Here is a 27,408-nt window from a genome sequence, read left to right on the forward strand (position 1 = left end):
GAAAATTCTTAGAATTTCTAAGAAAATTCAGAAACTAAGAAGATTTTTAGTTTGTCCACAACCTCCAAATCTCTTCTATCTCAGTAGATGGCACCACTATTTCCTGACTTTACTTATTTCCCTCACCTCCCATGTCCAATACACCACAAATCCTGTTGACTTGACCTTCAAAATCTATCCCAAATCCAGCTACAATTCGTCAACTCCATGATACCAACCTATTCAAGGCCTAAGTCTCTCTGACCTACACTATTGCATTGATGTCTTTCATTCCACTCTAACCATCTTACAGTCATTTTATCCATACTGCAGCCCCAGTCACATTTAAAAAAATTAATTCCGATTTTGTTCGTTGCTTGAAGCTCTTCAGTGACTTATCATCAGGCTCATATGGAAATACACACTCCTGAATTTTACCTAAGATGCTCTTCCTAAAGACTCTCTAACAATGTCACCTACCGCTCACCTGCTCACTTCTTTATAGCCAGACTCCCCATCTTTCCAATCTTTGGTAATATACTTGCCTTCCTTTCCAAAACACTCTTTTGTTGTGTCTTTGCATGGCAAATCACTCATTCCACTTAGCACTCAGGTTTCTGCACAAATGTCACTTCTTTCTTTCCTGACCCCCCTCACTGAAATAGCAATACAGACACACACACTCTCACACACACACGCTCCTCGGTCCTCTGTTATTTTTCTTCAGAGCAGTATCACTACTGAAATTATCTTAGTTATTTGTTTGTATAGCTGTCCTATATACTTCATCAAATTATGAAGATTTAAACAGACCTCATATGTAAAAGCACTTTATAAAGCTCTATTTAAATGTAAGGGATGGTTATTGTAGCGGAGTTTGTCACTTTATAATTCCAATCTAATGACATTATGAAATAAGTCTTTATTGATTTAATTAATTCTAATTATTCTTGTCTCCTCCTAGCCTGCTTTCTTTTTTAAGTAGCCTGGAGATGCTTGCTCTCTTTTTTAACTAGTCTGGAAGCAATTGCTGACTGGCTATTCAGATTGCATTATTTTTTAGTACTTCCTCTTCCACATAATATTGGTATTACTTTTTCATGCATCCTTAGAATCATAAGATTTATCTATAGTTTGCATAAGAAAAAATTTAAGCTTTATGTGTCCAGATACATATTTTCAAGTAGTTTATCAAATGTACTGACCTTTCAAATCATGTGTGTCTCATAAGAATATCATTATCAGGTTTCCCAGATGTTTGCAATTTTCCTGGTATCTAAACAATGTTAGCATTTTGTAAGCATGTTGTTGATTTCCTATTTTAAAATTATTAAAGGAAGAAATATCACTTCAGCTTTTCTTCATATAGCAGATATATATATTATTAAGCAGAGAGCAAATAGTGTTCTGCAACTCTCGGGTGGGCAAACATAGTGCACACTATCTTAATTTTCCATAACAGAATTCAACTTTGTCTCAAGCACCTACCTATCCTGCCAGGCTATTCCAAATCACACTCTTGTTCTTAAATCTTCTCCTATTTTCCACATTTTGTATTGGAGCCATTTGCCCATATGAGTTTCAACTGAGGTGACCGTCGTCATGGTCACCAATGCCTTTTGCTCTTTATTTTCCATATTGAAGACACAGAATCCTTTGTTGATATTTTGCCTGGGTCCCATGTGCCTTAATGCATCACACAAACTTTTCCATCTCCAGTGAGGCTGCCAGGAAGCCCACACAGCCTGCCAAGAACCATCCCTCTCTTCTCACACACGACCTTCCACCCACCCCAAGAAATTTCCTTTTGTCTGATGGGAAACCCTTTTTCCCATGTGTTTTTGTTGAAGATGTTTGTTCTCTGTGCTGATTCTGTTTCTCTTACCAGTTCTGTAAGTGCTCTAAATCTCCTTATGGGCCCAGGGTTTGGAAACACAAAGCCAGAGTGAATTGCAATAAATTTCTATTTTCTGTCCTGCCAGATCTCTCCGTTGAGTCAGTGAGCGCAGGGCCAATTTTCTGATGGAATGGGGGTAAGAAGAAATCATAAATACAAAGAGGAGAAAAACATAGGTTAATAGCACAAAATAGTTACCCTCCATAATGGTTTTCAATTTTACTCCTCAGTATAAAAATCAATATAGATCACAAAAATCACAATTACTGCTGTTGAGCATCTGCCTTGTAAATGGTCCTATTATAGCCCTCAATGGTTTTACTCCTTCCTTTTTGTTTGCCTTTCAATTGAAGTATGCAATAAGCTTGTAAAAGTCACAAATTTAAAGGAACTATGGTAACTTTTTAAGATAATCTTGACGGTAACAATCAGCATTTTCATGGCACTGTATAACTGTATTCAATAAGTAACAAAATAAAACACTGAACATAATAGGTACATAATACTGAAGCTCCGGTTGTAGAATTGTCTGCTTCATTGAATCTCATGTGTGGTTTCACTCTGCAGAAATAAGAATACCTGGAATAAAAAATAGAGCCGTTCACCCTTTTCAAACTGACCTATTATTTTAAACTCTATATTTAATGTAATGTATATATTTTTATACTAGAGCAAAGTTGCCACTTGTCAAAGTCCTTCACGTTTAACCTTTGTGAATAGAGACATTGTTTTGGACTACAAAAATAATTCTTTTTTTTTTTTTTGAGACTTCGTCTCACTCTTGTTCCCCAGTCTGGAGTGCAATGGCACAATCTCAGCTCACTGCAACCTCCACCTCCTGGGTTCGAGTGATTCTCCTGCCTCAGCCTCCTGAGTAGCTGGAATTACAGGCGCCCGACACTGTGCCCGGCTAATTTTTGTATTTTTAGTAGACACGGGGTTTTACCATGTTGATCAGGCTGGTCTTGAACCCCTGACCTCGTGATTTGCCCGCCTTGGCCTCCCAAAGTGCTGGAATTACAGGCATGAGCTACCGTGCCCTGCCAAAGAATTTTTTTAAAAAAATGACAGTCAGGACACTCGATTTCTGCTAGTCCCAGTCTGCTAGAAAGAATGTACTTTTACAAAAACCAGTTCATCTCAATTTTGCTCACTATGTTAGCAGAGTCTGTCTCACTTGTCTACTTTCTTGTTTGTTTCTTGAGCTACCTGTTACCTCTCTCAGTGAGGGAAGTTAAAGCTGTAGCAGGAGCTTGGAGAGCTTTTTCAACTGGTTGACAGCTCTTATTGTTACACCTTAGTTCATATGCTATCTATAGGCGACTATTGTTTCAGTGGGTTGTGGTTTATAAAGTGCTAACAAGGCTTGAGACATAAAGATCCTATTATTTCAGGTGACACTACTTGTTATGAATCTGCAGCTTCTCACATCCCTGACTCTTGTGAAAATACTCCATATACAATTTTCCGGTCTGTTTCAGCTATATCATTTGACTTCCCTGAAGTATGGGACTTCATGAAAGCATGATTCCCTTTCATTCCAACTCCTGATGTGATTTCCAAGTGAATTTACATTATTTTACTGATATTTTAATATCATAGTGAGTTTTTAAATCAGCAGTCATGCCTCAGCTGAATCTCAAGGGACATTATATGGCCACCAGGCAAAGCTAGTGCTAATTAAGTTTTTCTCTGGATTTCTCATTACTGACAAACAGCTCTTGACTTCACAAAAACACCAGTGGCTTCACAGAAGTAGCATCCAGTAGTTGGTCAATGTTATTTTGTGGTTGCTATAACCACATAAGGCAGCTCTTTGACCCCTGAGGATCTTATCCCTGGCCATTCCTGTTTGAGTCAGGGATATACACTTTTCCCAAATTTATTGACTTTATTAAGTGGACAACCACCTAAATCAATCTCCCTCTCTCCTTCTCCCTCTTTCCCCTCTCCGCTTCTCCCTTTCTTTATCCTCTCTCTTTCTTTCAAATTTGAGAGGCCATGATTGGGTATTGATGAGCAGGATAGCTTGGAGGCAAGAAACCTATTTATTAGCAATGACCTAATGTATGAGCATAGAAAGAAAAGACTGAGGAAAGCCAAAGATGGAGAACCTGACAGTTCCGAGAAAATATGACTGACCTCAACCTGTGAGATTTTCATGTTCTCAAATGACACAGAAATGACTAATTTTCTTCTGTTGAATTTACTTGAGTTAGCCTCAGTGGATTTCTATTTCTTGCAATGGAAAGTTAATCAGTACAATTGAAACTTTAGTTTATTAAAAGTTATTTTTAAATGCATTTATCAAATATGGATTTTTCCTTTCAATAAAAGTAATAGTAGTTTTGCATTTGGCAAGGAATTTAACTTTTTCACAATTCTTTTACATCTGTTATTATAGCCACAGAAGATAGAACAACTGCTTTCCTCTATTTGGTAGATGAAGCAAGAGTCTGAAAAGATCAGATAATTAGCCTAAAATCTCACATAAAACTAGAGGTAGTACTGGAACTAAGTCCCTGACCCTCAAGCATTGATTGTCTTCAGTGATGGCCTGAACTTGCTTGTAACAGCTTACCAATTCTGCACCTGATATCAACTTAATTTCGTGTTCAGTTTTCAGTGACATTGTGCTGACAGCTTGAAATTAGCCATGGTGGGAGTATTTATGTCACAGAAATCAGCGAACAATTCAACTAAAAGCTTTAAAAAAAAAAAAAAGCCAGTTTTCAAACATTTATCACTTCCTCAAACAAACTGAATATTTTGTAAAATCATTTATTATATATTCTGGAGCCAAGGGTATCCATGTATCTTTAAAGCAAAGCTGAAAACTCTTAATTTACTTTTAATTGGAACTTTACAATTTTTCACCAGGAGGGCTTCCAGTTGTGGGTGAAAACCTGTAAATTATTGCTGGAAAACAGTCTTAGAAAAGTTGTTCTGTCTTAGAATTGGAAGGTTACAAGAATTGCCAATTTTATCTAGCTTAACCGTGATATTTCACAGATGAGAGAACTAAGGGCAAGAGATGGGAAATGATTTGTCCAAAGTCATAAAGCTACGGGAAAGGAAAAGCATGATTCAAACTCAGATGATCTTCCATATAATCCAAAGTTGGGTAAAATTTATGCTTAGCAAGATCAAGGAAATATGATTTGGGCCAAAGAAAGAAAAGAGAAGGCAGAAGTCTACAATTCTAGTAGGCTCATAAAATCCCTTATGAATAAGACTGAGAAGGGGATTATTAAAAGGGATTTCCAATACCTAATTAAAGTTGTAATTGTGCAGGTGTATTTGTTCATTAATGTATATGAACAAAGTGATGTTTCTGGTTATTAAAATATACAATCAATAAACTTACAAATTCAATTTCATGACTAATTGCTTGTCTATTAAATGCAAAAGGTATTTTGCATAATGAGAAATTGCCAATATTCAACAAGGAGAAAATGAAAATGAAAGGCGGCTCTGGGCTGGGCGCAGTGGCTCACACCTGTAATCCCAGCACTTTGGGAGGCCGAGGCAGGCGGATCATGAGGTCAGGAGATCGAGACCATCCTGGCTAACATGGTGAAACCCCGTCTCTCCTAAAAATACAAAACATTAGCCGGGCATGGTGGCGGGCACCTGTAGTCCCAGCTACTCGGGAGGCTGAGACAGGAGAATGGCGTGAACCCAGGAGGCAGAGCTTGCAGTGAGCCAAGATCATGCCACTGCACTCCAGCCTGGGCAACAGAGCGAGACTCTGTCTCAAAAAAAAAAAAAAAGAAAGAAAGAAAGGCAGTTCTGCCCAGATCATGGTTCATGGTTGCTATTGTGTGATAAAATAGCCAAGAATGACAAGAAAAAATGTATTTATTTTAAAAATAAGTAGTGAAGAAGTGAATAACTAATTTTATCTAGGAGGATTGGTGAAATATATTACAGGTTTTTCTTGATTTAATATATTTACCCCTTCAGAATAAAACTTGGTTTGAATGGTATATTGCTCACTTTATTATACATAGATCTCTGTAAATCAATATCATGCCACCCAACAAGCAAAAAAAGTAGTTATCTGGTTTTTGTCAATATTTTAAAAAATAATTGATGTACCCTTTATGAATATGAATTATCACAGAAAAATAGAAGTTTTTTGGGAAAGGATAGGGGTACTTTGGAAGTATGCCTTTGAGACTTGAGTGTGGTGTGTATAGTCAATCTATTTTATTTAAACAAAGTTTAAACTCACTTCTCAATGGTAAGTCAGTATACTGATACAATTGGTCTTTTATGGATAGGTAATATTATGTGGTGTGTTCTCATAATAAAAGTGGAATTCAGCACAGGAAATGTTAACATATTACAATTCAGCATCTATTTTCCCCTTCTTCTCCCTATGCAATATTATCTCCGTTTCCTAGTCATAAAAATTGCCAAGGTAGAATATAACAAAAATGACATTAAATGATCAAATGTGTCAGGATCTTTATATTTTACCAAGCAAACTGCACCAATCAGAACTTAAGTGAGACTTTTTTAAAAAAGAAGACAGGAAGTAAAGAAGAAACCCAATTTAAAGTGTTTTGTGTCTTATGATCTGATTCACATCAAACAAGTTTTGAAGCAGCTGAATAAATCAATTTTTGTTATAAGAAAGTAGTTTTATCTTTTATCTTTTTCTTGGCTATCAGCAATTAGTTAATATTTCAAATGTAGTAGCTTAAATGAGAAGGCAACAATCAAGAAAATTAAAAAGAGAGAGGAAGAATAAAACACAAAAATATATAATTTTTTAAAGATTAAAAAGAAAGGATTTTGAAATCAATGATTTATTTTTTTTTTTTTGAAACGGAGTCTCACGCTGTTGCCCAGGCTGGAGTGAAATGGCACGATATCAGCTCACTGCAACTGCGCCTCCCGGTTCAAGCAATTCTCCTGTCTCAGCCTCCTGAGTAGCTGGGACTACAGTCTCATGACACCATGCCCAGCTAAGTTTTGTATTTTTAGTAGAGAGGGGGTTTCACCATATTGGTCAGGCTGGTCCTGACCTCCTGACCTCAGGTGATCCACCCGCCTCAGCTTCCCAAAGCCCTGTGATTACAGGCATGAGCCATTGCATCCGGCCTAAAATCAATGCTTTTTATAAATTAAAGAGAAGGAGAAAGAGATTGAAACTGTATTTCCGATTTGTCCAGGTCATAGGGGGTGTGATACTAATGCGACAAAGTGATTGTTTTGTGTGGAAAGAATCATAAAAAGAAGTACAAAACAGAAGTTGATGAAGTTAAGTGATCTGCCCAGAGTCACACATCAGCTAACAGCAGTGCTGGGAAAGGACACTCATCCTAGGGCTCTTTCTGTATTAAAAATTTTTGACTTACATTTCCATGATGATGATTGATACTGAATGTTTTTTTATGTTTGTTAGCCATTTGTATGTCTTATTTTGAGAAGTGTCTCTTCATGACCTTTGCCTGCTTTTTAATGGGTTGTTTTTTGCTTGCTGAATTAAGTTCTTTATAGCTTCTGGATATTAGAGCTTTGTTTGAGGCATGGTTTGCAAATATATTTTCCCATTCTGTAGGTTGTCTCTTTACTCTGTTGATAGTTTCTTTTGCTGTGCAGAAGCTCTTTAGTTTAATTAGGTTCCACGTGCCAATTTTTGTTTTTGTTGCAATTGCTTTTGAGGATTTTGTCATAAATTATTCGCCAAGGCTGATGTCCAGAATGGTACTTCCTATGTTTTCTTTTTTTTTTTTTTATTATTATACTTTAAGTTTTAGGGTACATGTGCACAATGTGCAGGTTAGTTACATATGTATACATGTGCCATGCTGGTGTGCTAAACCCATTAACTCGTCATTTAGCATTAGGTATATCTCTTAACGCTATCCCTCACCCCTCCCCCCACCCCACAACAGTCCCCAGAATGTGATGTTCCCCTTCCTGTGTCCATGTGTTCTCATTGTTCAATTCCCACCTATGAGTGAGAACATGCGGTGTTTGGTTTTTTGTCCTTGCGATAGTTTACTGAGAATGATGATTTCCAATTGTATTTCCTATGTTTTCTTCTAGGATTTTTATAGTTTGAGTTCTTACATTAAAATCTTTAATCCATCTTGAATTGACTTTTGTTTATGGTAAAAGGTAGATGTCCAGGTCCATTCTTCCTGCATAGTAAGTTTTAAAGCCAATAGCAGCTAGATGTGCAAAATGGGTTCTGACAGGCTGCTACCTATGTAATGATCATAAGAATTTTTTATAATTAAAATTTTTTTAATGTGCTGAAATAAGTTTCATGATGGCAAGAATTGTGATTTGTTTACTTTTTCATGTTTGTATCCTTTGTACCTAATGTCTTGCATAGCATCTAATAGGTGAATAATAAATTTTTAGTAAATGAATGAGAAAATGAATGCCCAGAAATGAGAAAATGTTCTTAACTTACATACCTATCATACTGCCTCTGTTGGGAGTGTTGCTATTTTTAAGAATGGGCTCTAAAGACAGATCACTTTATCCTGGTTGTATATTTAAATTACTCAGAGAGGCCAGGCGTGGTGGCTCACGCCTGTAATCCCAGCATTTTGGGAGGCCGAGGCAGGTGGATCACAAGATCAGGAGTTGGATACCAGCCTGACAACATGGTGAAACCCGTCTCTGCTAAAAATACAAAAATTAGCTAGGCGTGGTGGCACGCACCTGTAATCCCAGCTATTCTGGAGGCTGAGGCAGGAGAATCACTTGAACCCAGGAGGTGGAGGTTGCAGTGAGCCAAGATTGCACCGCTGTACTCTAGCCTATGTGACAGAGCAAGAGTCTGTCTCAAAAAAAAAAAAAAAAAAAAAAAATTACACGGGGAGCTTTTAAAACATGCCAGTGCCTTATCTCCACCCATGCGGAGTATTCTTTAATTGTTCAGGGCCTGCTTCTAGGGACAGGTAATATTTAAATCTCTTCGGGTAACAAACAAGAACAATACACTTTGAGAACTACTGATTTATATGAAAGCTCCATGAGTGTCTCACATCCAAAGATAAATTAATCTTAGCTTTAAGCTAGACAAATGTACAAAAATATTCTGCTTTAGTGTCTTCATTTTCCAAATGAGATAACTGAATATCAGACAGGTTAAATTATGTATCTACTAGTAAACATTCAGTAAGTGTCAAAGCTAGGACTGAAATTCAGGCCTTCCCTAGTCCAAGGCCCATTTCCCTGTACTACACTGCACCATTTCTCTCATGATCTTAGTAGCAACTGTTCAAACAATAATGTGTTTGTCCGTGTAGCTTAATCATGTGCATAATTTCAACAATTGAAGACAAAGAAGTAGCATTTTATTATTTTTGATGTTCAGTACAAAAGATACTCCTCCCAAATATTTGCAGCTTATGTAATGCAATTCGCTGAAAATTATTAATATATAATGTGATGAACATTATGTATATTATGATATATGATGTATAATATATGATATACATTATTATACATATCATATATATACATATACATATAATATATGATATATGATATATAATAATGTATTATATATTATATAATATATAATGATGTTCATCACATTATATATTCATGATATTCTTTTTCATCTGGACACACATACAAAAGTAATAGAGAACCAGTTTGATTTTTAAATTAACGGGCTGTTATAGAGGACAAAAAAGATGATGAATGTCTTAAAATTCTACCATACCTGACTGTGGCATAATGTTAACCCTACACATAGTTATCATTTGGAAACCCTAACAATGAAAAAAAAAATCCCTTTAATAGTTTTCTATGGTATCTATGCTTCAGTTAATGGTCACATAAAAGAGAAGAAGAAAATTGGTTGTCCTGAACTTTTCCAGCCATTAAATAATTTCCAAATTAAAAACACAGTTCAGTTTTTATCTCCTCTTATCTTAGACTGCTGGTATTATAGAAATGTCTGCACATATCATTTTTTTTTTTTTACTTAGGCCTCTTACAATAACATTTATCTTCTTCAGTAATTGTGTTTTTTTTCCATAACCACTCCATCAAATAGATTTTATATATGTGTATTTACACATATAAATGGAAGCAAAGGTACTTTTATTTCATTCAACTTGAAAAGCTAGGTGTTGCAAATTGATTTGGTGTTATGTAATAGAGGAAATTAATTTTATCTGTTTTGGGTTGCTTTTATACAGCATAATTGAATCTGAAAAATAATTGTGCATTGAGTAACTTCAAATGATTTTGCCTTTTTGTTTATGTTCTTTAACATAAACAGTATTCACAGTATAGAGATTTGCTAAATTCATTGTTAGGATTTAATTTCATTTATTTGTTTCATTGTAAAAAAGTGATGGATTCATAATTATACTCCCCAGAGTAAATGTAACTGGATCCATACATGAAACTAAAGGAAAGGTGAAAGAGTCTACCCAAAAATAACATGCTCACCATCTTAACAAAAAGCAATTGCAAGAAATAACAAGATATGTAAGTTATCCCTATATTCTTAAAACAATGTACAAAGATTGGGCATGAAGCAAAATTGTCTCCCAAATAGGGATTTCATCTTTTCTCAGTTAGTGCAAAACACTGATACATCTCTGGGAAGCATTTGGAGCTATAGGCTGATCTGAATGATTTTCTCAAGGCTTGACGAACTTCTAAAACATTCACACATCCCTGATATTCAAACCAAATTATTAAGTGCACGAATGAATTCCTTTTAAGGACTTTATGCCTTGCTGTGTGACACTGATTATATTTAATATATTGATGGCGAGAAGAAAGCAGAAGGAGAAAAACTTCCACCAGAGGAGATAGGGTCAAAATGTCACAGTTTAGAAGGATGAAATGAATTTTTTGTCCTACTGCAAATGTTTCCAACCAAGTAATTTTTGACTAGTTTGTTGATTACCTGAAATCTTAATAGTTTCATTTCTGACATGTTTACACAATTTTAGCAAAAATCAATGGGAATTATTTTAGGCATGTAAAAAAGATTTTTAAACATTTTGTTATTTCTAACAATGTCTTCTTTTGCCTTCACTAAAATTGCTTTATTTCTGTCAAGTCGATTTTTATTGAAAATATGTTTCTTATTAGCTCAAGAGATAAGTGTGTGTCTTCTCAGTTACAGAACCAAATGATCTTTTTGCTACCTGGCTCAAGAGTACTAGCCAAGAATTTTTCTCTGCTATAACTGTAGGCATTTGTTAAAAATGTCAGGCTGAGATACCATGGTACATACAAATTGGACATATTGCTGGATACTCTGGAAGTAAGCTATAATCATGTTACACAAAATGTGTCTAGAAGCTAATGATTTGTCTAAAATTTTAGGGTATGATCTCATTAGTTTTAAAATACGTAACCTCTGAGCAGGAATATATTCTGTTACAACTATTCTCTTTTATGTTATTATAAAGCATTTACATTCACATCAATGTAGACTATTAGCATCTCAACCAAGTCAACTGAAAAATTTCAGGATATTGAGTAAGAATAATTCTATCTGGCACAATGGTAAATGTCAAAGTAGTAGTGACAACCAGTGTGTGATGACATCGTATCTTTAGGTATGATCTAAAGATACCTAATTGCTCATTTGTTTCAATAAATTAGATAGATAATAGATAAATAATATACATATAATTGCATCTATTCATATACATACACATTCAATGTGTGCTATGTATGTCAGGGAAATTTCACATTTAGAATATTTGAGCTTTTATTTTATACTTTTAAGTAATCATGACTATTGTTTGAACCTACACTTATTTCCTTTTCATCTTTCCAGTATAGCAGTTTTTTTGTTTTTTGTTTGTTTTTGAGACGGAGTCTTGCTCTGTCACCCAGGCTGGAGTGCAGTGGCATTATCTCGGCTCACTGCTATCTCCTCCTCCCAGGTTCAAGCAATTCTCCTGCCTCAGCCTCCTGAGTAGCTGGGATTACAGGTGTGTGCCACCACTCCTGACTAATTGTTATACTTTTAGAAGAGACGGGGTTTCACCATGTTGATCAGGTTGGTCTCGAACTCCTGACCTCATGATCCATCCACCTGGGCCTCCCAAAGTGCTGGGATTACAGGCATGAGCCACCACATCCGGCCCAGTATAGTAGTTTTTGTGTGGAGGTTTTTATGTTAAAGCAGCAGTCCCCAACCTTTTTGGGACCAGGGACCAGTTTCATGGAAGACAATTTTTCCACAGAGCAGGGTTGGGGTGGGGGATGGCTTCAGGATGAAGTTGTTCCACCTCAGATCATCAGGCATTAGTTGGTCTCATAAGGAACATGCTACCTAGATCCCTCACATGTGCAGTTCACAACAGGGTTCGCGCTCCTATAAGAATCCCATGCCACTGCTGATATGACAGGAGGCAGAGCTCAGATGTTAATGCTCACTCATCTTCCACTCATCTCCTGCTGTGCAGTCCAGTTCCTAACAGGCCACAGACCTGTACAGGTCCTTGGTTCAGGGGTTAAGGACCCCTGTGTTAGAGGACTAAAGTAAACAGATAGATGAGTAAACTATTTCTTGGATCCCATGTTCATGGATCGATATTCAATTGCTATGCTATTCTTTTGAGCTTTCTTACCAAATAAAGCTGTGATTACAATTCAGAGGTTTAAAATAAACTGCATTAAAATCATAGGAAAAGCAATAAAGAAAATGGGTAATGGTCATATAAAATCAGTGAAGTTTATCACTTAGTTTAAGATTTTGATATTGCATTATATTGCTCAATATTACTTATATTGATCATTCATGGTTTCTATAGTATTCATTCCAATTGTTTAAAAGGAAAGATAATGAAGTTGTATTTTCAGAAAAAAAAACGTATTAAACCATTTTTTTGTAGAATAGATTAGTCTTCAAATATTTTGCTCAGAAATATCATTTAACTGATACCTAGGTTCACCTCCAATTTACTTTAACTAGTATTTTAAAATCTTTTTAAAATAATGTGCCTTATAAATGTAAAATGTAAGATAGAACTTATTAATTTTTAGCAGCATAACAGGTTTGGATAATTCTTTTCATGGTAAAGATATCTTGCCAAACTTCTTGTCGCTTTGATTTGTTCTGAACCACCAGAGACACTCCAGGCTCTTGACCCCAGTTCCCAGGCTCTTCATTAGTAACTACAGGATGGGATTAGATGACAGATGAGACTAAATTTTCTTTAGAAACCCTTGATTTGTGAGATCTGACCTACCGAGAGAATCATGTTTCCATATAAGCACAGAGCATTTTCCCCACTAAGCCATTATGTGAATTACCCCAAACTCTTTCCAGAAAAATGCTCTTGGAGTAGACTGAATAGGAGAAGGAATAGAGAGAGAGAACTTGGAGCGTCTGCACCAGAAAAAACATAACAGCAACTAACATGCCTGAAACGTTCTGTGTCTTGTAAGTCCTGCATTAAGTACTTTACATGCATCCACCAATTTTATCCCACTAATAATCTTATGATGGAGATTACTATTACCCTTGTTTTTAAATGGGGACACTGAGGCTTGGAGAGATTTAGTGCCCAGGTAATGAGTAGGAATGCTGGGGTATATCTCCTGTTCCCAACCGTTACAAGTAACTGACAAACTGTAATCTTTCTTCTATGTTCTTTGATTTAAAACAACAATAATAATAAGGAAATGAAATCTTTGTTTTTAACTCCATGCTGGGGCCAGTGCCAATGCTCAACTGAGGCTGGAGCTCTGGTTAATTTTTTTTTTATGGTAAGTTTGTTTCCAGGCTTGTGTTTCGCATGATAGTCTGCAAACTATTATTGAAGCAGTCTGGCTGGAAACCATTTTGGGTCCTATAATTTTTCTAATTTACCACAGTGGGAAATAGAAAGGAGAGAGAGCACCAGGCTAGCCATCTGAAGACGGCCTTCTCTTTCTGTGTGGCCTTAGGCAAGTTATGTAGCCTATCTGGACCTCTTACCACATCTATAATAAAAGATTAGGTTACACAATTGCCTATGACACTGCAAACATTAACGTTTTGATTCTTCCTTTGGTCATAAATGACAACATAGGAACATGGGGGACATTGAGTGTTTTAGTTGATGTGAAACCCATAAACAGGAGTGGCACACCTGGCATTCAAAACTATGTTTCTTAATTCCTGAGTCAGATATGTATTACTACACTGTGCAGGCCCCTTTGGGATCAACATCAACCCCAGTGCAGTTGGAAAGCTGTCTTGTAGGGTTATGCAATAGAGTTTTGAACTTGGCCCTGTCCCATCTAACATTACCAATAATGTAACTGAGGATGTAATGTGCTTGTCAAATTGAATAATGTCTAAACATTACAGTAATTCATGATATCATCTATAAAACAATAAAGAGTTTTAAATTCTTGAAAGGTAGGACTGATGAGGTAAATTCAATAAATGAAACCTCCTTGTTTTTGTCAGTGATTAAAATAATTTGTATAAACACCGTGGAAATGTCTGGTTAACAGCATATTAATTGACACAGGTTCAGTATTCAACAGTGTGAGGGGGATGTTTGAAAACTATAATCACAGGCTACAAAAGAAGTATAGCATCCACATGCAGGTAACCCTATGAGTAGAGAGAGTAGTGGGGCTCAGTGTTTTTCCTCCACTACATACCTGAAAGATAAAGCTTCTACAGATATTACTAAAAGTTTTGCAGATGGCAGCATAGCTAAAAGCAGCAGCCACCAGTTGTGCAGAATGTGCAGCCTGTTAATTCAAACCTTTACCATTTGAGGTCTCAGTGATTGTGAACACCTGCTCTGCTGTGAAGACTAGGTGCGAACCATACAGAAAGGTTATCCTCAGGCTATAAAGCCACTTCTTAGTGCCATGGGTGAATAGGGGCAGAAACAAAGCAAAAATGTGAACAAAGCCCCTAACATAGAGATGGTCATAGAGATTGTCCTTCAAATCAAAGTTGACAGAATAAGGAAGCTTTAGCTCAGATAGGAAGAGACTTAACAGGGATTTGGAAAACTCTCCTTATATAATTTGTAAGTATGGATACCCTTTCCAATTCATTCTCTGGCAGCCTATGTAAACAATTATTCTGGGTTATGAATGGTGACAATCTAGCCACATGTTCTTCATGTCACACAATGGAAACATCTGTAAAATACATGGATAAAATCAACATTTTGGCTTTTTTAAAATTATACTTTAAGTTCTAGGGTACATGTGAACAATGTGCAGGTTTGTTACAAATGTATACATGTGCCATGTTGGTGTGCTGCATCCATTAACTTGACATTTACATTAGGTTTATCTCCTAATGCTATCCCTCCCCCCTTCCCCCCCCCACCCCACAACAGGCCCCAGTGTGTGATGTTCCCCACCCTGTGTCCAAGTGTTTGCATTGATCAATTCACACCTATGAGTGAGAACATGCAGTGTTTGGTTTTCTGTCCTTGCAATAGTTTGCTGAGAATGATGGTTTCCAGCTTCATCCACGTCCCTACAAAGGACATGAACTAATCCTTTTTTATGGCTGCATAGTATTCCATGGTGTGTATGTGCCACATTTTCTTAATCCAGTCTATCATTGATGGACATTTGGGTTGGTTCCAAGTCTTTGCTATTGTGAATAGTGCCGCAATAAACATACGTGTGCATGTGTCTTTATAGCAGCATGATTTATAATCCTTTGGGTACATACCCAGTAATGGGATGGCTGGGTCAAATGGTATTTCTAGTTCTAGATCCTTGAGGAATTGCCACACTGTCTTCCACAATTGTTGAACTAGTTTACAGTCCCACCAACAGTGTAAAAGTGTTCCTATTTCTCCACATCCTCTCCAGCACCTGTTGTTTCCTGACTTTTTAATGATCGCCATTCTAACTGATGGGAGAAAATTTTTACAATCTACCCATCTGACAAGGGGCTAATATCCAGAATCTACCAAGAACTTAAACAAATTTACAAGAAAAAATCAAACAGCCCCATCAAAAATTGGGCAAAGGATATGAACAGACACTTCTCAAAAGAAGACATTTATGCAGCCCACAGACAACATGAAAAAATGCTCATCATCACTGGCCATCAGAGAAATGCAAATCAAAACCACAATGAGGTTTTTTTTTATTTTTAATTTCCCTTTAATTTGCACTTTCTATCCCAGTGATACAGTATTTATTTCTGTGTATTTTCTGTTGCCAGATATGACTCATATTTATTTGCTATCTGCCCTTGTATGTCAATAATGGGTTATAAGGGTCATAATACACTTAATATGTGCATCATTCAAACCTAATAAAAAAATTGTAGACAATCTACTCGAAAAATAAATGTCATCCTCCCCTTCCCCCAATGCCTGCAATCAGCCTTCATATATAAAGATCAAATTCAACAATTTTCTTCAAACTAAACTCTACCTACATTTGAAAGGAGTTTCTTTTATTCTCTAGTGCAGTTATGCCAGTGTTACTATACCTTGGCCTGGTATTAGTAATGAATTTGTCCTCATGGGAATTTGTGACTTACTGGCAACTATGTGAGTACTCTTCATTGCTTTGTTAATAACCAGCTCTTTTCCTATAGAGCACGTTTTCCTTGGTGGATGGAAACCATCCCTTCCTGGGGCATACACTTAATCAGAATATGTAGACAATTTCTATCTCTTAGAGAAGTAGGGACAACAAGCTTAAAAATAACTTACACAGAAGAAAAGCAGCAAAATAATTCGTTTGAATCCTTTTATTATGTTGTTGCCAGAATAAATATCTGTATAACAAGTTCCATCATAGAAAATTATATTAAAGGAATTGTGATTAGGCTTGTCATTTCCCCAGTGTATGTACAAATGAGTTTCTTTATAGCTAGCTTTTACTGTATTCTTAAAATATTACAAACATATATAGTCCACGTTAGCAATAGGAAATCAATGGATAGTTGCAAGAAAGAATGACTTTATAATGATTTTTGACCTCCCAAGTCACCAGAAGATTTCAATATGAGAGTCCCTTCCCCCTACACCCCCACCCAGCACCCCTGTTTCTCTCCTTCTCTTTTTTTCTCTGAACTAGCTTTAGCTGCATGGCTCCCATTTATCTTAATAGAAGTTACTTAATGAAGGTTATGCATATCGCTTAGTAACTCAGTTGTTAAATTATTCTGTTTTGTGCTTTCTGATCTACAGGTATTTTTTTTTTTGCTTCAAACATTCACCAATATATTTCACAATTGCTATTTGTGTTTCTAGCCAGATAATTCATGAGTTTATTTTAAAGTATAATTATGCTTATGCAATTTCTGCAAGACATGATATTGACAACAGTGACATAAGTTCCATCAAAATGTAGAATCTGGTATAAACATTGTTATATGTGTGTATGCGGTAAATATAAGCACACAAAATACTTCTTTAATTTTTTTTCTGAGTGACTAAGTAGTCATCATAGAGGTTTAGTCTGAAAATGGACTAATAGCTGTTGCAATTGTCTTTTTCAGTTCAAAAATGATAGTTAAAAACTACACTAATTTGTATTAATTCTTACCAGAAAACGGTTTATCCTCTTGTACGTAATACTTTTAATTCTAAATATGTGTGTGTGTCCTGTAAACTTGCTTGAAATACTGGTTTGAAAATGTAATTGGTCTTTATTTAAACTGAGACAAGCCTGTATATGCTACAAATAGTTTATTTTAGCAAGTATAGTCTTTGATAATTTGAACTAATCTTTAAATTCAGTTCACCTTCTACTTAAAAACTTTAATGGTTTTCTATGTACTTCCTTCTCATAAACCTCTGAAGATTTTTATGCATAATGAATAAATTTTATATTCTAAACCTAGAATTCAGGCCCTTGCACAGAAATCTCATCCTAGTTATCCACAGTTTTATCTGTGACTCTCCAAGACAGAACTTCTCTTATGGCTAGAAAGGCTTCATGGGCATCCCCACACATTTGCTTCTTCTTCCCTCAAACCTATATCAAAAAATGCCTCCACTTTATACTTTGCCTGCAAATTTTACTCATAGATGAAGACAAGGTTAAGTTCTGCCTTTTCCATGAAAGTTGAATTATTATTGAATCTTATTAAAACCTAAACTGAGCAGTTCTAGTTGAACCTCCTATGGGTGCAAGACTTTGTGACCAATAGCATTGCTTATTATAGATATGTAGGTGTTGCCTCTACCAGTGGGGCAGTAACCACCCTGAAAACAAGAGCCCCATCACAGACAGGTTTTATATTCACCCTAATATATACATATGAACATGGAATAAATGACTTTTATAAATTTGGAAGTCTTCAAACTTGAAAGTGTTCAGCTAGGTCAAAGCAGGGCAGCTGAGCATTTGAGAATATTCACATCTGCAAGGATATTTCCCTATCAGTAAGAACTTTCATTGATCCTATAAAATATATCAGTCAAAACATCTAGATTAAGTCATTCATTTATTTAATATATTAAAAATAGTAAAATAACTTTGACTTGTGGGTTGAATCATGCAAAATTACAAGTTTTATAGTTCAAGTGTGGTTGAACGTCAGCAAATTTATATGTTTCAACCTAATATTTGCCAATATTTATGGATACAGTAGTAAATAAGAGGCTGTCCTTATGGAACATATAGTATAGCCAATTAGAAGAATTACATTTGATTTTATAGGACACTGAAAGTTCTCATTCTTGTCTAGATGATCTCATGACTGAATTTGTTTGGACACAAGTCCTTACAGCAATTAGATTTTAATAGTAGTTCCCAGTTATACTTGACGAGTAATGGTCTTTTAAAAAAATCAATCTCAAAAGGTTGAGATGTGCCCCATCTTCTCTTACCAATCTATTATTATGTTACCTGTAATCTGCCAATTTCTATAGGTCCCCTAAACTTGTCAATGCATATTGTATTGTCTCTTAAATTGAGAAACTTTATAATTTCAAAGTATGTTCTACGTGCAATTAATGTTACCTTTTGTAGCTTCCTTTCAAGTTATTTCCCTATTATGACAAAAAGCTGTCACCTCAAAGTTGGTGAATGAATTATTGTTCCCCATATTCATGCACATCTTTATTATTAAGGCTTAATTCATTTTTTTAAGCTTTATAATTTCCCAGACCAAAAATAAGAGATTGATTTCTTAATAGTTATCCGTACAAATAGGCTGTTTTGCCTTTCCTGATAACCTGCTTTGCCTAAATTATGAAAGAACAATTTGGAAGAACAAATTGTTCTCTGGAAGAACAGTGGCTAGAAAAAGACACAGTGTTCCAGAAGCTGATGCCCCACAGCTCCCTGCAAGTTTAGGGCAGTATTTTCTCTATTGTCCCCCTGATGATAACCTGCATATTGCTGGCCTTTTTGACTCAGAGCAGCACAAAGGGCTTATGTCTCCAAAAACTTGAACACAGTGACTCCATGTCTTGACCTGAGCCCATCATTTTAAAAAACATAAGTTGGATTTATTTATTTCTAAGTCCTTATATCTGTCTAATATAAACAAACATTATCTTCTGTGTTAATTATAGTAGATTGGTACCAAACTTGGTAAATTTACCTTATTTTTTATTCTTTAGTAGTATTTTGGCATATCACAGACCAGAAAAGTTGTGTGCTACCAAGGCCTCCATTTTTAAGAAAAGTTTTAAATGCTGTCTAATAAGAAATCATTAATGATTCAGTTTTGACTGTTCTTATTTTATCCTCTTTTAGCTCAGTGTTTTCGTAACACTCTACTATGTGCCTGAGATTATCGGCTGATTCCTTTCTATTGTGTTACTATTTCATAAACTACTTCAAAAGCATTTTTGTGTTCTATTTTTTATTTATGGAGGCATTTGAGTTATCAACTTTAGTTTTCTTTTGGGTATACTGGCCTTAGACTGATCTTAACACAATTTCAAAACTTGGTGTTCAGTTTTAGACAAACCTCCAGAGGCTCAGTCCTTTGATTCACATAAAACTACAAGAGTTTGTTGGCTTAGTTAGATCTTGTATGAATCTAAGGTATTTGTGTGTGAAAGCCTAAAATAACACCTTCCCAAAATGTTCACTGCTTACTTTAATTTTACCTGATAAAAAACTTTCTTAGTGAATTTTACTTTAAGAAGCACCATTTCACTCAAGAATATGGTTAAGAGATTTGATTGGCTTCAGTCAAGAATAATCATGATATAGGTGGTTCTTTTTGTCCTTCAGACCTTGGGATACCAAGTTTCTTCCCTTCCTTCCTTCTTTCCTTTCTTTCTTTTCTTTTCTTTTTTTTTTTTTTTTTTTTTTTTTGAGACAGAGTCTTGCTCTGTCACCCAGGCTGGAATGCAGTGGCATGATCTTGGCTCACTGCAACCTCTGCCTCCCATGTTCAAGTGATTCTCCTGCCTCAGCCTCCCAAAGTAGCTGGGATTACAGGTGCGTGCCACCACGCCCAGCTGATTTTTTGTATTTTTAGTACAGACAGGATTTCACCATGTTAGCCAGGATGGTCTCGATCTCCTGACCTTGGGGATTCCATGTTTGTTAAGAAGAACATCATTCTGGACTCCACTAGACACCCTGCCTAAACTAATATAGAATATTCACTCAATGTGTCTACAATGGCATCTCTTGTTTTACAATAATGACTTAGCTACTAGTTGTGATAGGTTTATTATTTAATCTCTATTACCTGATTTTGAAAGCATTGTTGCCTTCAAGGAAAAAATGGTAGATTACAATGTCCTTATACTAGACAGCTATTTTGAAAATCAGATTACCTGTTTAAAGATGCTGCATTTCTCCTTCTAACATTTTCATGTGACCTAATTAAGCTGACCTTGTTTTCCTGAAGAATTGTCAGTAACTAGTGGTGTTCCCTATTTGGATTATGAAGCCGCTCAGTGTCTTAAGATTAGGGTGATGAGGCTAAGGTTTTGCCAGTTTATGTCAAGTGGCCTTATTGACTTTTTTGAGAGCAGCTGCCAAGTTTTTAGCCTTCCGATAAGGCAATAGCAAACTAACCAAATCTCTCTAAGAGAAGCTTTCCATAAACTACTAGTTAGGATGGGGGAAGTGTCCTTGCAAGGGAGGTTTTGTTTTTGTTATTGCTTTTGCCTGGACTCATCCTTCACTTATTATCAGTCACAGAATTCCGTGGCCAGGCTGATTTGAAATCAAGACAGTGTTTACTGATCATAATAGAATTGTGTCACCTTTAATAATACTCAATTCCCTTCCTGTGTATCATCAAATGCACACGAATACCATGATCATCTCTAATACTAAGTCTCTACTAGGAACTACGGGAACCTAAAACTTATAAAATCCATTTGTTACCTTATTGAATGTGAACAGGTAAAACTATGACCTTTCCTTAATCTCTAACTATTTCAACATTCCTGTCATGCCCCAATTGTAGTTAGAAACACATTTTCATGTCTAGATTAGTTAAGAAAACAAAAGTCATCTTATTAAGGAAGTAATTTTCTAAACAAGATTTGAGCTAATGCTATACTTTGTCTTTTCTTTTGCTGTCTTCTTTTTTAAAATTAGTTTTTAAATGAAATCTCCATATAATTTTAGTACAAATGACAAAAGGAGATTATTCTGAGATATGTATTTACTATCTGAGATGACCATGGTGCTTATGGTCATTATTTATCTTCCTTATTTTCATAAATGCCTGGGAATAAACCTCTTAGAGATACAAAATGCTAGTTTTCAAACTTACCACTATTCTAGATTTCCTGTTATTAATGTAAATAATACTAATTTTGGATAGTTTGATAGATTCTCATCAAATTAGTAGATCATATTTGGAATGGCCTTACTTAAAAGATAGGTTCCGTGGCTTATACGAAAGATATGGGCCATTCTTCCTCAAAGCAGCTGAAGGTAAGGTAGCATAGGAATCTGTGTAAGTACTGATAGATATTTGCCACATATATCAAGAATTCATGGGAAAACTATGGTTTCAAACATGAAACCAAAATTGATCATGCCAAGGAATCTGACATTGGTTCAATGTCGAAATTTTGTTACTATTTTCCAACCCTAAATGACAATGCAAACCTAAATAGATATGTTTTTCATTGGAAAGTTTGTGTTGGGGTCAACTAATGAGTCTCTAGGAGGATGCTTAAACCTTTATTAAGAAATACATGTCCAAATTCAGGCATATAAAAATAGTACCATGATTTACAACTGTGCATTTTAATAAGTGGCCCTTATAACTTAAATTTCATAATTTTTAAATATGTTCTGTGTGCAATGGTATAACTTTTGTCATCACTTTTAATAATTAATCACAAAAGCAAATAATCACATAATGGGTATTTAACTTGCAACCAACATGCATTTCACGTTGACAACTCTACATATCATGCTCCAAAGACTATTTATATGGACCTCAAACATATGGACCTCAAACATATGGACCTCACTTCTGATCGATGCACAAGGATCCTTTGTTAAGGAATTCAAATTTTTCTCTGTTAGTTATTAAAATTACAGAAAATCATCTCTAGAACGCTAAAATTGATTTTTTGCTTTATAATAAAACTTTTATTTGATGATCATTAATGATTATCCTGAAATGGCAATATCATACAGCCATTTGATATATAAGAATAGCTCATTTATTAGTCAAGTTGTATAATTTTGAGAATTTGTTCATAAACAGATTTTAAGAAAAAGCATGAAGCTATTAATCTAATTGAATACAGTATATGTGTTTGTATGAATGAGTTATTGGACAGGAAGGAATTTTTCTATTTGCTGTGGCAGATAAATATTCACTAAATGCTTTGAGATGGAAGGATTCAATTTAGAAATATCCTAGATATTTTGAGAGAATGGCATTGATACATGTGAGCTATCTTTGAAAAACTAATAATAGAGTGAGACTCCTCTGTCATTGAAAAACTAATAATTGAGTGAGACTCTTTCGACTACATCATGGAAATTGTTTTTCATATTTAATTATGAAAGATCCAATGTGCTTATTTGAAGTACTTTTCTTTTATCTCTATGGAGAAGACTAACCATAGTAAAAGCTTTGATTCACTTTTTAAGATTGTGCCTTGGCTCCAGCCTTTAAATTAGTCATTATACATTTTATTCTTCCCTTGGCAAGTATTTGAGGACCAATTTTCTTTTTATTAACAGGGGAGAAATAATGGTTTTTTGAATAAGCTAATCATTCTTAGTATTTGGCCAGATTTCATTTTTCCCATCTTAGGCTGACTTTGTAAATAGTACTTAATATCTTGATAGCTATATACCCTACAGATTCAGTGATTCTTACTTTAAAATAAAGAAATACTTTCAGTCTTATCTCAGATGGTGATTATGCTAAACATGTATTATATAAACACTAGAAAAATCTTTAAATTATTCAGAATAAGTACTAGCCTCCCTCTAGCACCACAATGTTTTCTTAAATTTCCCTCAAAAATTATACAGCAAAAAGTTTCTAATAATGTGTATTTCATTTTCTTTCCATTTAGTATACATTTAGCAAGTATAAAGGATATTCCAAACCTTGGATTAGATAATAATGGGAGATATACCTTGGATTTCTTGGTAGTTGGTAGTGTTTTTTCTAGCATACTTTTTCTGGACATACTATTTATTTATTAAAGGTGAGTTCAGGCAGCTCTCTGCTTCTTCTCACATATAGTAGCTAGATCATGATTCTCAATGTCGTTCAATCCAGATAACCATAGTTACCAATATTACAGTCATAAAAACAAACAAGTTTCTTCTTATTTAAGAAAATGTCCTGAAAATTGCTTTATGTAATCAATCAACTCTCCCCCATTTAATGTGACCATACTACCTTAGCTCACAAGAAACAACATAAAATGACAATTTTAATTCAATGGCAGTCATCAATTAGAAGCTGGTATGAAATGTTTAATGTAATCCAGGCTGTTGTGAAATCAAGTATCTTTTCTGTGTCTTGAAAAACTTTGTCATGGTAGAAATTTTATCAGTTATTCACCATGAAGTTTCTTCTACCGTATTTTTACTGGCAGAAATCTAAGTCTTGTCAGTTTGGCTCCTGTCAGCAGGCAGACTATAGATACTGGAAAATACAGTTTAACTCCGTCTAATTTCAAGTCTCACTAGCTTAAATCTATTGAGGAAGATTGCATAACTAAAACAAAAAAATTATGGATCCAAAATAACATAATGAGGACAGTAAAGATTAATTTAAGTGCTTTTTAAAAATTTCACCTGGCTTTTCTCTTGGAAGGCCTGTGCAACTCATATAATACCAGATTATTTAGTACCTGAATGCATCTGAACTTTGTTTAAAGTTGATCATTTTGTTGACTCATTCAAAAATCTTCTTGCTGAGCCCTAACTTGTTTTATCTTGGGATTTCACATACGTTTTAAGAGGTACAGGAAGGAGAAGCAATAATGAATGATAAAAGCTGTAACTCCCTTCACTAGACTGTAAATAAAACCTTATATTAATTCTTTTGCCGTGACAGAAAGCAGTGCGATGAATACTTCTGGGGCCAGTTATTTAATCATTTTATTTGGCCATGGGAAAATAGTATAGGTGGTTTTCATGCTTTTTTGTGTGTGTACTGTCATAATTAAGGTGAATTGGAAAAGAATTGATTACATAGTTGAGTGACATAAACTGTACTCTGAAAAGAAACAGTTTTAACCAGTATCATTTATCAGCTAGATCACTGTATTAGCATCCTAAAAATAAGTTCCTTGCTTCAAATCTTGCCTCTTTCCATTCTCTCCTGAAAAGGCAGCCAAAGTGATCTTTGTGGAATTGAAATCTAACCATGTCACTTTCTTCTTAAAATCTTTATTTTGCCTCACTGTGGTTTTCAAGCAAAATTACAAACTCCTTGGTTGTGATTATTATATATGTGTATATATGTATATATTAGATAGGTGTATATAATATATGTATGTATATATTAGATATGTGTATATAATATATGTATATATTAGATATGTGTATATAATATATGTATATATTAGATATGTGTATATGTGCATATGTGATATGTGTATATTATATGTGCATATGTGATATGTGTATATATTATATGTGCATATGTGATATGTGTATATATGTGTGTATGTGATATGTGTATATATTATATGTGTGTATGTGATATGTGTATATATTATATGTGCATATGTGATATGTGTATATTATATGTGCGTATGTGATATGTGTATATATTATATGTACGTATGTGATATGTGTATATATTATATGTGCGTATGTGATATTTGTATATATTATATGTGCGTATGTGATATGTGTATATATGTGTGTATGTGATATGTGTATATATTATATGTGCGTATGTGATATGTGTATATATTATATGTGCGTATGTGATATGTGTATATATTATATATGTGCATATGTGATATGTGTATATATTATATATGTGCGTGTGTGATATATGTATATTATATATGCATATATGATAATACATATCATACATATATCTTAGGTTATCTTAGTTATATTTATATATTATATATGTATATATAATATGTACATATATAATATATACACACATATTATATACACATATATAATATATACATATATACACATATATAATATATACATATATACACATATATAATATACATATATGTATATATAAAAATATATGTATATTTATTGTGTGTGTGTGTATGTATATATATCACTAAGAGGTGTTGTTTTAGTTTCTCTCTGCCCTCTCTGCCTGATGAATCCCTTATCATTTATTTACTCAATGATTTTTCAAGATTTTCTCGTGATCATCTCTTCCAGGAAGACTTCCAAGAGACACTATCTTGATTCTTCCTCTGTGGTCCAGTAGTAGCTGGTGCATTTTTCATTTAGTTCTGTAATCACTGGTTTCCTTGTGTTTCTCCCTCTATTAGACTATGTGCATTTTAAGGGGAAAAAAAGTACAATATTACATTCCTCACTGTGTGCTAGGTGCCCAGGGCTGTCCTTGGATACATGTAGTGGGTCCTCCATGAGCAAACATTTGTTAAATCCATGAATGGTAAAGAGTTCTATATTCAAACCAAGGCTCTGACAATACTTCACTGTAAAGCCTCAAAATTTTTTTTTAATATAAGGCTAGAGATTCTTGCCTCAAGTGGGTTGTTGTAACTGTTAAGGGCAGTGTAAAAGTTCCTTGAAATTTCAAAAGAAAAAAGATACAAAGATGATAGCATTATTGTTAAACATGCTCTTTATGCAGCAAAGGTGTTTGTTAAGGTTCATGATTGGTTGAGAATAGTAAGGGAGAAAAACTGAAGTTATGAATCTTTTCTTTTTCACTTGTTTTCCTGAAGTCCCTAGGATTCCTTTTTTGCTACAGGAATACAAGGGGGTTGTCACGTTTTTCTTTCTATGCTTTATGGCTCTCCAGTTCCAAGTGCTGAGTAGGAAAGATGACTCTTTCACTGTAAGAAATAGTAATAACATTTTCAACTCAAAACTCGCTAATCAAATTGATTAGCTGTCCACAAAAATAAAATCCTGCAACAACACATTCCTATTTTTAAAACATTTTTTGGCATTTTGTATTTTTTCATTATTTGATAGAGTGAAATTTTATTGCTTGGGGATGCTCAGTTCACTTGAGAAACCAAACTTAAGAAAAAGACAACTAGAAATTGTCTTTATTGAAGAAAAAATACAGAGATAAAACTAAAGAGAAAAAATGGCTTTAAATGTGTTGTAACACAGAAAATCAAGTTAGTTATTTGGGAAGCCACAAAAACTGCCATCTCCCAGGCCATAGTTTCAGAAGTTTCTCCGCTTTATTGGGTTTTACACACTAAACTGAAAGAACAGAAGCCTAATTCTGAAAGAAGCACCAATGAAACACTAAGTATGTTCCTTCTTCCTCTTGGCAGGTAGCTGTTAAGGTAGCTGTTGAGGACAAAATCAAGTGTATCGGAAAGTTTAGTAAACAGAAAGCCAGAAAAACTAATTCTACTTCTTGACTTGGTGACTTGGCTGGAAGGTAGGGGAAGAGGAAGGGTTACTTTTGCTTTTCTGAGTGTCTATTTCTTCATCTGTATGATGGATGAGCAGGACTAGCTGTTCTCTGATACCCCCTACATCTGAAGTTACCAGATTCTAAACAAACCTGGTTTTTATATCTTCAGGTACAACTTTCTCTCACCTCAACCAAACCCCATTTTCTCAAGCAGGAAGGGAGAAAAGAAAGGGGGAACAGAGAAAAGAAAGGCGAGAAAGAGGAAAGAAGGTAAGCTGCAAGGAATAGAGGGAGAGAAGAAGGGAGGGAAGGAAGAACTGAGTAAGAAAGAAAGGAAAGATTTCAAAAACTGTAACCCTGGACATATTCTAGGCTCTCTCAAGCCTTACAGTAAAGAAGTTTTTTCTAATAATACCAAATATGAATAATTCCTATCATACATGAATAAGTTTGGTTTATTAGTAGTAAACAGATTATCATTCCTAGGATATAAGAAGTAAAGTTGCTTTCTGATAATAAAATTTGAAAGATGTAATTTAAAACTTATTTATTGTATATACTATATAATATAAACTTCCACAAATAATTTGAAAAAATAATTTCC

General features: G+C 34.8%; 1 protein-coding gene across 6 annotated transcripts in view; it reads left to right on the plus strand.

Annotated features, from left to right (window-relative positions):
• Nucleotides 1-27,408, plus strand: part of PRKG1 (protein kinase cGMP-dependent 1) — a 1,291,606-nt gene that overhangs the window by 534,959 nt on the left and 729,239 nt on the right. The window lies entirely within an intron of this gene.

This window comes from Pan troglodytes, chromosome 8 (genome assembly GCF_028858775.2).
Source record: "Pan troglodytes isolate AG18354 chromosome 8, NHGRI_mPanTro3-v2.0_pri, whole genome shotgun sequence".
Taxonomy (NCBI): Eukaryota; Metazoa; Chordata; class Mammalia; order Primates; family Hominidae; genus Pan; species Pan troglodytes.